Source organism: Salvelinus namaycush, chromosome 4 (genome assembly GCF_016432855.1).
Source record: "Salvelinus namaycush isolate Seneca chromosome 4, SaNama_1.0, whole genome shotgun sequence".
Lineage (NCBI taxonomy): Eukaryota > Metazoa > Chordata > Actinopteri > Salmoniformes > Salmonidae > Salvelinus > Salvelinus namaycush.
The window spans coordinates 35616374-35629307 of NC_052310.1; the positions used below are offsets into that span (position 1 = coordinate 35616374).

Below are 12934 nucleotides of genomic sequence, written 5' to 3' on the forward strand. Positions count from 1 at the left end.
AGGTTAAAATACCAAAACTCTGAACCAATTACATTCATTTGGGGACAGGTCGAAAAGCATTAAACATTTATGGCAATTTAGCTAGCTAGCTTGCACTTGCTAGCTAATTTGTCCTATTTAGCTAGCTTGCTGTTGCTAGCTAACTTGTCCTGGGATATAAACATTGAGTTGTTATTTTACCTGAAATGCACAAGGTCCTCTACTCCGACAATTAATCCACACATAAAACGGTCAACCGAATCGTTTCTAGTCATTTCTCCTCCTTCTAGGCTTTTTCTTCTCTTGACTTTATATTGCGATTGGCAACTTTCATAAATTAGGTGCATTACCACCATTGACCTCGCTCGTCTTTCAGTTACCCACGTGGGTATAACCAATGAGGAGATGGCACGTGGGCATATGCTTCTAAAAGTCAATGAGAAGATGGGAGAGTTAGGACTTGCAGCGCAATCTGCGTCACAAATAGAACTGACTTCTATTTTAGCCCTTGGCAATGCAGACGCTCATTGGCGCTCGCAAGCAGTGTGGGTGCAATAATTTAATAATATAGATTTCTAAATGTATTTTGCGACGCGAGCGGTGGTCAGCCTGTTAGTTGACAATAGAAGTTAAAGTCCTACTGCTGTATTGGCCTATAGGCTATGAGTTCCATGCTCACATTTCTTTAGCCGCCGGCATATCAATGTGTCCATATGGCAGAGGCTGGTGCTCATGCAGATTTTTATGATCAACCATGTGACAATGATTTTGATAAACAAAAATGTTATTCTTGAAATGGAACTGTTCCACAAAAATGCATATGAAAATCATAACTGGCATGCAGATTGGTAGAAATGGTAGAATAAATTGTAAGATTCCCCAAACTTGAAACTCACGCACAACATATTTAGTCTTTATAAAATAATTGCCTTTCATTGTCGGATTTGCATATAGGCAACTTTAAAGCTATGTAAGACAAGCCTCATAATATAAAGGAAAACATTCAGGTTTCAAACAATTAAATAAGCCTGTTATTAAAATGCATACTGCCTCCAACTCACATTGTAAAGTGGTGGTGACGCACTGATAGCCTGTTACCTGCACTTGTATTACCAGTTGAAAAATACAAATAGGCCTAGCTCTTTTTAACCATGCACCAAACCTGTTTAACACACGTTTGCATTTAGAATTATAGTGCAATGAATGGGCTTATAAAAGCATGTTTTACTCCAGCAGCAACCAGCATGAAGAGCTCCATGACAAATCCCGCTCAAAATAAGCTCTAGATGCTGTACGCGTGTGATAGTTGTGTTGGATATAAAAATACAAAAAAATAAAGAGGCTACATGATGACTGACGAAAATACATTATGCAAATTAACCCACAGACCAATAAGCATGAGAGTCAAATGTATTTCCATTGACTGGTATTTCCATCAATTAATAAAAAGCATTATTTGGCAATGGGACGTTTTTTCTCCAGGTCATTTTGGCTGGCAACAGTTTTGTTTGTGGGCTTTTCATTTATACATTTTTAGCAAAAAGCCGACAACTGCCGGTTAACGGAAACCCTAAGCCAAAGGTACTGAATGTCAGGTAAAAAATAAATAAAAAGGTATGCCTAATTCAGGCCAATTTTTGACAAACAATGAAGCTAATGGAAAAACAGCAGGAGACCTACGACTAAAACCAAGTCACTAACTACAGTTCCATTGATGGTTAGCTCTTGTTCATGTTCAATCACCATGTCCCTGTTGCTAGGTGATTTGATAGTAAGAGGAGTGTTGAGACCTATTTCCAATCCGTCCATGTGACATTTACATGCTTGTTTCCATAATTACACTGAACCTTCAACAGTTGGCATTTCAATGGGTGAATGAAATAATGATTAATCTCCACCTCCCATAAAATAATGACATAAATCCAGTAAGAAGAGACAGTTGATGCCTGGAGATGTTTTTTTTTCTGGTGATACACTGCTGAGTTTTGGATATAGTTATCAGGCCAGTCTATAATGTTAATATGGCATACCTTTACCCAATCCCTATAAGCCAACACACAGTATAACAATGATGTTATCACATTATCATAAAAGAAAGGAGCCTAATATCTTTAGTCTTCTCTTTATGGTTATATTGTATGGTGAAATCAACATACATCGACACTGTTCCAAAGACTAGCCTATCCTACATTCCTGGCCTGTCATAAAACTATCCTACAGTTTGACACCGAGTCGTCTCCAACACAAGCCAAGTCTGAGGACATACTGTCTAAGAATAGGAAAAACCCTCTCACTGCTTATTTGACCAAAAAAGGCCTATCTAGGCCTAGCTAGTCTACTGAGAATGGGCTCTGAGGCTCTTTCGCTTTCCCTTGGAAGCAGGAAATGGCCCAGATCACATCCAGCATTTATGATGAAGCAGAAGTTTCTTTTCAATGAATAAAGGACATGATCTGCAGGGATTTTCATGGTCAGTTGTCCAGTACTAAAGAATACCTAGGATATGACTAGTGTCCACTTAAGATAAACTAGTTCTCCAGTTCCCCGCTGTCCTTGACCGAAAAAGAGAGCCGTTATACCAACTCCATACACAGCACCAAAAAATGCCTAGGACTACTTCAAGGTAAGAATCAATAGCTAGTCACTTTGTTTTGATTTCTTAGTATGCTTGTGCTTCCTCAACCTGCTCCACCCACGTTAAGCTGCGGTTTCATCATCCCGAGCCCCAGCCGGCTGTGTGTGGGGGTGGGATGGGTCCAACGTGGCTGCACCGAATCCCATAATACCACCATGTATAATTAAACCTGCCTGCTCCCAGGCCTGAATAATGGATGACAAATCTCTGGCCATCTCGGTCATCACCCTCCAGCCCAGGGTGTGCTCTGTTACCCGGGCCGCAGGGGGGCGGGATAGGGGCCCTCCCTGGCTCAGCCGTGTGCTCAGGAAGCTAGGTATACCTGGTTGATTTTCCATCCTCCAGGGGTGAATAAAACATGAGGCTGTGGGAGAGCTCACTGGAGCCTAGGGGTCGGGGTGCTCAGGTAACGTGGGCCTGTGGACAACCAGGCGCAACGTGGCAAAACTGAGTCTGTGATAGAAACATTAACCCTCCTTCCTCTACTCTCCTCATATTAACCTCCTCCATCCTTCCACTATGACTCTGTCCTCTTGTCTCCTCAATGTGAATACACCCTGCTGGGATGTCCACAACCTGCTACACAATACTGTACGTCCTCTTGCATTACCTGTGGCTATGGTTACACTACAGTTAGCTACAGTGGAGATGATGGGTCAAATGCTCATTTGGCTTTGAGCCAAGAAGGCTACCTAGCGTTCTACTCCAAAATTAGGGGAGGTTGGAAAATAGTCCAGAACAGAGAGGATATTTCCTTGTCCAGATCCAGAGCATGCAGTCACAGAGCAGCCATTTGTAGTGTACAAAACATGGAAAGAGCAGTTGTTCCAAATGACAGACTGACCATGTAAATCCAGGTGAAAGTTATTATCCCTTATTGACGTCACCTGTTAAATCCACTTTAAATCAGTGTAGACGAAAGGAAGGAGACAATATTAATTAAGGATGTTTAAGCCTTCAGACAATTGAGACATGGATTGTGTATGTGTGCCATTCAGAGGGTGAATGGGCAAGACAAAAGATGTGTCTTTGAATGGCACACTGGTTTGTGACAAGAACTGCAACACTGCTAGGTTTTTCACACTCAACAGTTTCTCGTGTGTATCAAGAACAGTCCACCACCCAAAAGGACATCCAGCCAACTTGACACAACTGTGGGAAGCATTGGAGTCAACATGCGCCAGCATCCATGTGGAACTCTTTCGCCACCTTGTAGAGTCCATGCCCTGATGAATTGAGACTGTTCTGAGGGCAAAAGGGGGTGCAACTCAATATCAGGAAGTTGTTCCTAATGTCTTGTGCACTCAGTGTATACCTACTGTTCCAGTCAAAGGTTTGGACACACCTACTCATTCAAGGGTTTTTCTTTATTTTTACTATTTTATACATTGTAGAATAAACTAAACTATGAAATAACACACATGGAATCATGTAGTAACCAAAAAAGTGTTAAACATATCAAAATATATTTCATAATCTTCAAAGTAGCCACCCTTTGCCTTGATGACAGCATTGCACACTCGGCATTCTCTCAACCAGCTTCACCTGGAATGCCTTTACAACAGTCTTGAAGGAGTTCCCACATAAGCAGCCAACAAGTGCTCAGCCTTTCTTTCACACTGCGGTCCAACTCAGCCCAAACCATCTCAATTGGGTTGAGGTCAGGTGATTGTGGAGGTGAGGTCATCTGATGCAGCACTCCATCACTCTCCTTCTTGGTCAAATAGCCCTTACAAAGCCTGGGGGTGTGTTGGGTCATTGTCCTGTTGAAAAACAAAATGATAGTCCCACTAAGCGCAAACCAGATGGGATGGCGTATCGCTGCAGAATGCTGTGGTAGCCATGCTGGTTAAGTTCACCTTGAATTCTAAATAAATCACTGACAGTGTCACCAGCAAAGCACCCCCACTCCTCATCCATGCATTATGGTGGGAACCACACATGGAGATCATCTGTTCACCTACTCTGTGTCTCACAAAGACACAGCGGTTGGAACCAGAAATCTCAAATTTGGCCTCATCATACCAAAGGACAGATTTCCACCGGTCTAATGCCCATTGCTCGTGTTTCTTGGCCCAAACATGTTTCTTCTTATTATTGGTGTCCTTTAGTAGTGGTTGCTTTGCAGCAATTCAAACATGAAGGCCTGATTCACGTAGTCTCCTCTGAACAGTTGATGTTGAGATGTGTCTGTTACTGGAACTCTGGCAAGCATTTATTTGGGCGGCAATTTCTGACCTTCATGTCTTAAAGTAATGATGGACTGTCATTTCTCTTTGCTTATTTGAGCTGTTCTTGCCATAATATGGACTTGGTCTTTTACCAAATAGGGCTATCTTCTCTATACCAACCCTACCTTGTCAAAACACAACTGATTGGCTCAAACGCATTAAGAAATTCCACAAATTAACAAGACACCTGTTAATTGAAATGCATTCCAGGTGAAGCTGGTTGAGAGAATGCCAATAGTGTGCAAAGCTGTCTTCAAAGCAAAGGGTGGCTACTTTGAAGAATCTCAAATCTCAAATATATTTTGATACGTTTAACTTTTTTTGGTTACTACATGATTCCATATGTGTTATTTCATAGTTTAAATGTCTTCACTATTATTCTACAATGTAGAAATAGTCAAAATAAAGAAAAACCCTTGAATGAGTCTGTGTGTCCAAACTTTTGACTGGCACTGTAGCTTCTGACTACATGAGCATATCATTGTGACTGTGAGCCCGGCCGAGGTTAACAAAGGCCCAGAAGAAAGAGATCAGTAAAACCGGAGCTGAGAGGCAGCAGAGCGAGCGAGAGGGATGAAACAGAAGGACGGGACGCTGATTGGAATGGTGGACAGTCATCTCCACAGGAGCACGGCCGAGGGAACAAAGGTGAATGTGGGCGCTCTCCCAGATTCATCGGCTCCTGTACCCGTAACCTTGCCCCTACATATGACAGGCTGCAATACAACTTGCGAAACGCTATCCTCTCCAAGAAACCCTAACCCCTGGCTCACAAAAAGCTTGAGTCTAGTCTGCCAACCAATAAAGGCTTGAAACAGACTGGTTTGAATTAGACCACACTTGTCAAAAATGTAGCTTAAACATGGCATCAGTCTTGGAAAGACAGACATGCAGAATCATGGAAATAGTTCCCCAGAATCAGATGAACTCATGAATACCATTTTTATGTTTCTGAGTGCAATTTTAAAGGAAGTCGCTAACTAACATTAGCGCAATTGCTAACTAGCATTAGCACAATGCCTATACATCTATGGTAACAGCATGCTCGTTGTTATCATAGACGTCGGGTCATTGTGCCAACGCTTTTCAGCACTGGCTCGCAAAATTAGCTCTAACTTCCTACATACTGGATGCAGAGACATAAAAATGGTGTCCAGGAGTTTGACTCCGGGGAAGTAGATACATTTCCAAAATATCCCTTTAAGCAAATGATCAAGTCCTGTCAATAAATTTTTGTATACATTTTTTTTAAAGCTAGGCAAGTAGGTTGGCTTAGAGATTAACGACAAACTAATAGCCTATTTATCAGTGGTGTTCTACTTAGGCTAATATACCCTGAACAAAAATAAATGTAACAACTTCAACGATTTCACTGACAGTTCAGATAAAGGAAATAAGTCAATTGACACAGGAATTAGGCCCTAATCTATGGATTTCACATGACTGGGAGCACAGATATGCATCTGTTGGTCACAGACACCTTCCAAAAAAAGGTAGGGGAGTGGATCACAAAATCTGTCAATATCTCGTGTGACCACTATTTGCCTCATGCAGCATGACATCTCTTTCGCATACAGTTTATCAGGCTGTTGATTGTGGCCTGTGGAACGTTGCCCCACGCCTCTTCAATGGCTGTACGAAGTTGCTGGATATCGGCGGGAACTGCAACACGCTGTCGTACACGTCAATCCAGAGCATCCCAAACATGCTCAATGGGTGACATGTCTAGTGAGTATGCAGGCCATGGAAGAACTGGGACATTTTCAGCTGCCAGGAATTCTGTACAAGTCTTTGCGACAAGGGGCCATGCATTATCATCCTGAAACATGAAGTGATGGCGGGTGGATGAATTGCATGACAATGGGTCTCTGTGCATTCAAATTGTCGTTGATAAAATGCAATAGTGTTCAATGTCCGTAGCTTATGCCTGCCCATACCATAACTCCACCGGAAACATGGGGCACTCTGTTCACAATGTTGATATCAACAAACCGTTCGCCCACACAACCCCATACACACTGTCTGCCATCTGCCCGGTACAGTTGAAACCAGTATTCATCCATGAAGAGCACACTTCTCCATCGTGCCAGTGGCCATCGAAGGTGAGCATTTGTCCACTGAAGTCGGTTATGACGCCGAACTGAAGTCAAGTCAAGACCCTGGTGAGGACGACGAGCATGCAGCTTCCCTGAGATGGTTTCTGACAGTTACACTTGTTCTTTAGTGTCGTGTGACAAAACTGCACATTTTAGAGTGGCCTTTTATTGTCCCCAGCACAAGGTGCACCTGTGTACGGATCATGCTGTTTCATCAGCTTCTTGATATGCCACACCTGTCAGGTGGATGGATTATCATGGCAAAGGAGAAATGCTCACTAACAGGGGAAAAAAACTAATTTGTGCACACATTTTGAGATTAATAAGCTTCTTGTGTGTATGGAACATTTCTGGGGTCTTTAATTCAGGCTCATGAAACAGGGGACCAACACTTTACATGTTGCATTTATATTTTTGTTCAGTATACTGTACTCAGAGGTCAATTGATATTGTGCATTTTAAACAGGACCTCTTAAAAGGACAATTCTGCCACTTCTTTAACAGTTATGATAGTATTTAAGCACAACTAAGATTTGATACACATTTCAATGTTTTATCGTTTTTGGCAGTCATACTGTACATTAAGCTTCAAAGATGTCTGCAGAAAGAATGGGGTGTCTGCTATGACATGACCCCTTGACTTTTTTGGTTATTTAACTGGTTATTATTTTGGTTATTTAACTACAGTAAGTGAATTTACATCCGGTAACAGATTTACAGTAACAGAATTACATGGGTCTCTGATCTGTACGATACAAATTATATCACTCTTCATGGTGATCTATCCTGAATAGGTACAAAAAGGTAGAAATACGCAATATTTTGGTATTATTCTACACACTGACTATTATTTTAAAGAGCTCCGCCCCCAAATAAGACCACATTTGGTTGATCTGGACCAGACTAATTCTGAACCAATCATAGATGCCTATGTATGTTTTATAACTAAAGCACAGTAAAGTAGTCATCTTCAGTACAGTATATTATACTGTACTCTGTGCTCTACTGTAGTGAATGCTACTTTTCTTTACTATACTTTACTCTACTGTGCTGTCCAAACTTGTGAAACAGATGTCTATGATCACTTCAGATTTGGTCTGGCCAGGGTGGACTGACCAAATAGCTGTGCTCAGTGGGTGAGGATGCTTGTTACAGTAAATGGAAAGAGGGTAGGTGACATGGTAGGTGTCAGTAAGAGCCGGGAGAGGTGACATTAACTAGAGAGAAGCGAGAGGCAAAGTGTGAGTGCGAGGTTGTCCAGACTGTTTTTCACAGTCTTGCTTTGACCACCAGACGACAGAAAAAAGAACTAAAAGTTATGACTTGAACATAACAGTATGCCAGTGGAAGGGAGGACAGTAGCAGATGACCCAACTGTGGTTTGTGACTACAATGATTTTCCATTGTAGCCAATGCAATTGCAGATTTCCGTTAATGATTTGGTAACAGAATAAGGAGTTTTAAATCAATTCATCAAACTTGAGAAGTAAAACTAACTAAATTGGTAGGTCTACATTTACTTGTATTTCTGTGAACTTTCATTAGGCCTATTCTCCTTTATGAGGGAGAGAAAATCAAAATGTCTTAAAGATATGTGGGTTTTTGGTAACGAAATTGCAAGGCACAAGGCAATGTTTCTTAAACGAACAGAAGGCAAACATTAGTTGGCAGGAGTCTACTTCAACATTGTGCTTTGACATATTTCTAATACCTTTTAAGACTTATTCTTGTAGATGTTGTCTAACACCCCTTTTCCATCTGTTTGACCAGAAATCAAAGCCTTTGCTTATTCCTAATTTTTGAGATGGAAAATGGTTGAAAAATGTACAATACCAGTCAAAAGTACCAGTCACTCCTTCAAGACTGTTGTAAAAGCATTCCAGGTGAAGCTGGTTAAGAGAATGCCAAGGGTGTGCAAAGCTGTCATCAAGGCAAAGGGTGCCTACTATGAAGAATCTCAAATATAAAATATATTTTGATATATTTAACACTTTTTTTGGTTACTACATGATTCCATGTGTAATTTCATAGTTTTGATGTCTTTACTATTATTCTACAATGTAGAAAATAGTAAAAAAAAAAAAAAAAAATTGAATGAGTAAGGGTCCAAAATTTTGACTGGTATGGTATATATATTCCTTAATTTCTCAGTAATATCAGTAATATTCTTAGCTTTCATTTGACACCCAATTTGACATGCTCCTATGAACCTCACGTTGGTGCTCATGGTTCCTTTTACATGGAAAGGGCAGGCAGGACATTTATTCATCATCCTTTTTGATGTGCAATAATAAACCTTAGCAGGTCGATTTTGAACGCTCTCCAAGCCCAACACTCCTTGCCAGGGCTGAAAGAACGTTGCTACTGTGGCACAGGAACCTAAGCACTATTGGACAATTGTGTTTGTATACGAGTCCAACCAGCTGGAAGAATACCTGGTTCTGGAAAAGAGCAAGAATGCAGCAACAACTCCCATGATTTAAGTTAACCTACAACTATTTTTCTGCATCATATCTGGAAATAGGGTAAAAAGGGCACACTTGATTGTGCACGACGGAGTGATTCGCTGTCTGGTACAAAGATGAGGGCGACGTTACAGCTAGTTTTCCTCATCGTCTCAAAGTCAGGCTTTGTTGTTTTAAGAAGGGCCTGAGCCACTTCACAAAGGCTCCTTTCACTCAGCGGCAATCACCTGACTTTGGGAAAACTGGAGGTTCCGCAGTGCTAAGGCAGGCGATCGGATGTTGCCCCACAAAGGTTTTCAATTAAGATTAAGGCTTGGGGGATTCCGCACGTCAGCGTTAGTGCCTCCACTCCATAACAGATAGTACAGGCAGACTGTCTACACAACAAACAATCCTGGGCTGCATCTACACCACAATAAACAAGTGATATCTACCTTAGGCCTACCTCAACTGCCAACAAATCCTTAGTTGGGCCTTTAGTTTGTATTTATTTAACCTTTATTTAACTAGGCAAGTCAGTTAAGAACAAATTCTTATTTACAATGACGGCCTACCGGGACGATGGGTCCTATGGGACTTCCAATCACGGCCGGTTGTGATACAGCCTGGATTCGAACCAGGGTGTCTGTAGTGACGCCTCAAGCACTGAGACACAGTGCCTTAGTAGGCCTCCCAAGTGGCACAGCGGTCTAACGCAACACGTGTCTTCTACTACTAGCCTACTCCATAACATTGTGTAACCTACCTCTACTCAATCAAGCTCATACTCCATGACCCTCGTGTATTGTTACTAGGGCTGTGCCCAACTAAAATCTTAGTCGACCGAGAGCAGTCTGTTCTTCCGACCAATCGATTGGTCAACATTTTTAAACGTGTACAGTTGAAGTCGGACGTTTACATACACTTAGGTTGGAGTCATTAAAACTTGTTTTTGAACTACTCCACAAATGTCTTGTTAACAAGCTATAGTTTTGGCAAGTCGGTTAGGACATCTACTTTGTGCATGACAAGTAATTTTTCCAACAATTGTTTACAGACAGATTATTTCACTGTATCACAATTCCAGTGGGTCAGAAGTTAACATACACTAAGTTGACTGTGCCTTTAAACAGCTTGGAAAATTCCAGAAAATTATGTCATGGCTTTAGAAGCTTCTGATCGGCTAATTGACATAATTTGAGTCAATTGGAGGTGTACCATTTAAAGGCCTACCTTCAAACTCAGTGCCTCTTTGCTTGACATCATGGGAAATTAGCCAAGACCTCAGAAAAGAATTGTAGACCTCCACAAGTCTGGTTCATCCCTGGGAGCAATTTCCAAACGCCTTAAGGTACCACGTTCATCTGTACAAACAATAGTACGCAAGCATAAACATGGGACCACGCAGCCATCATACCGCTCAGGAAGGAGACGCGTTCTGTCTGCTAGAGATTGAACGTACCTTGGTGCGAAAAGTGCAAATCAATCCCCGAACAACAGCAAAGGACCTTGTGAAGATGCTGGAGGAAACAGGTACAAAAGTATCTATATCCACAGTAAAACGAGTCCTATATCGACATAACCTGAAAGGCCGCTCAGCAAGGAAGAAGCCATTAGCTCCAAAACCACCATAAAAAAGCCAGACTACGGTTTGCAACTGCACATGGGGACAAAGATCGTAGTTTTTGGAGAAATTTCCTCTGGTCTGATGAAACAAAAATAAAACTGTTTGGCCATAATGACCATCGTTATGTTTGGAGGAAAAAGGGGAAGATTTTAAGACCATCCCAACTGTGAAGCACGGGGGTAGCAGCATCATGTTGTGGGGGTGCCTTGCTGCAGGAGGGACTGGTGCACTTCACAAAATAGATGGCATCATGATGAAAGAAAATTATGTGGATATATTGAAGCAACATCTCAAGACATCAGTCAGGAAGTTAAAGCTTGGTCGCAAATGGGTCTTCCAAATGGACAATGACCCCAAGCATGCTTCCAAAGTTGTGGCAAAATGTCTTAAGGACAACAATGTCAAGGTATTGGAGTGGCCATCACAAAGCCCTGACCTCAATCCTATAGAAAATTTGTGGGCAGAACTGAAAAAGCGTGTGCGAGCAAGGAGGCCTAAACCTCACTCAGTTACACCAGCTCTGTCAGGAGGAATGGGCCAAAATTCACCCAACTTATTGCGGGAAGCTTGTGGAAGGCTACCTGAAACATTTGACCCAAGTTAAACAATTTAAAGGCAATGCTACCAAATACTAATTGAGTGTATGTAAACCTCTGACCCACTGGGAATGTGATGAAAGAAATAAAAGCTTAAATAAATCACTCTACTATTATTCTGACATTTCACATTCTTAAAATAAAGTGGTGATCCTAACTGACCTAAGACAGGGACTTTTTACTAGGATTAAATGTTAGGAATGTGAAAAACTGAGTTTAAATGTATTTGGCTAAGGTGTATGTACATTTCCGACGTCAACTGTATTTTTCCATATCGACACACCCTATGTTTGAATAAAATCAACTATATATATATATATATATATATATATACACTGCTCAAAAAAATAAAGGGAACACTTAAACAACACAATGTAACTCCAAGTCAATCACACTTCTGTGAAATCAAACCGTCCACTTAGGAAGCAACACTGATTGACAATACATTTCACATGCTGTTGTGCAAATGGAATAGACAAAAGGTGGAAATTATAGGCAATTAGCAAGACACCCCCAAAAAAGGAGTGAATCTGCAGGTGGTGACCACAGACCACTTCTCAGTTCCTATGCTTCCTGGCTGATGTTTTGGTCACTTTTGAATGCTGGCGGTGCTCTCACTCTAGTGGTAGCATGAGACGGAGTCTACAACCCACACAAGTGGCTCAGGTAGTGCAGTTCATCCAGGATGGCACATCAATGCGAGCTGTGGCAAAAAGGTTTGCTGTGTCTGTCAGCGTAGTGTCCAGAACATGGAGGCGCTACCAGGAGACAGGCCAGTACATCAGGAGACGTGGAGGAGGCCGTAGGAGGGCAACAACCCAGCAGCAGGACCGCTACCTCCGCCTTTGTGCAAGGAGGTGCACTGCCAGCGCCCTGCAAAATGACCTCCAGCAGGCCACAAATGTGCATGTGTCAGCATATGGTCTCACAAGGGGTCTGAGGATCTCATCTGGGTACCTAATGGCAGTCAGGCTACCTCTGGCGAGCACATGGAGGGCTGTGCGGCCCCACAAAGAAATGCCACCCCACACCATGACTGACCCATCGCCAAACCGGTCATGCTGGAGGATGTTGCAGGCAGCAGAACGTTCTCCATAGCGTCTCCAGACTCTGTCACGTCTGTCACATGTGCTCATGTGCTCAGTGTGAACCTGCTTTCATCTGTGAAGAGCACAGGGCGCCAGTGGCGAATTTGCCAATCTTGGTGTTCTCTGGCAAATGCCAAACGTCCTGCACGGTGTTGGGCTGTAAGCACAACCCCCACCTGTGGACGTCGGGCCCTCATACCACCCTCATGGAGTCTGTTTCTGACCGTTTGAGCAGACA

At 42.2% G+C, this 12934-nt stretch overlaps 1 protein-coding gene across 2 annotated transcripts in view; it reads right to left on the reverse strand.

The window, feature by feature from the left end:
* The window catches only part of march5 (membrane-associated ring finger (C3HC4) 5), a 66972-nt gene that overhangs the window by 42741 nt on the left and 11297 nt on the right, over positions 1–12934 (reverse strand). The window lies entirely within an intron of this gene.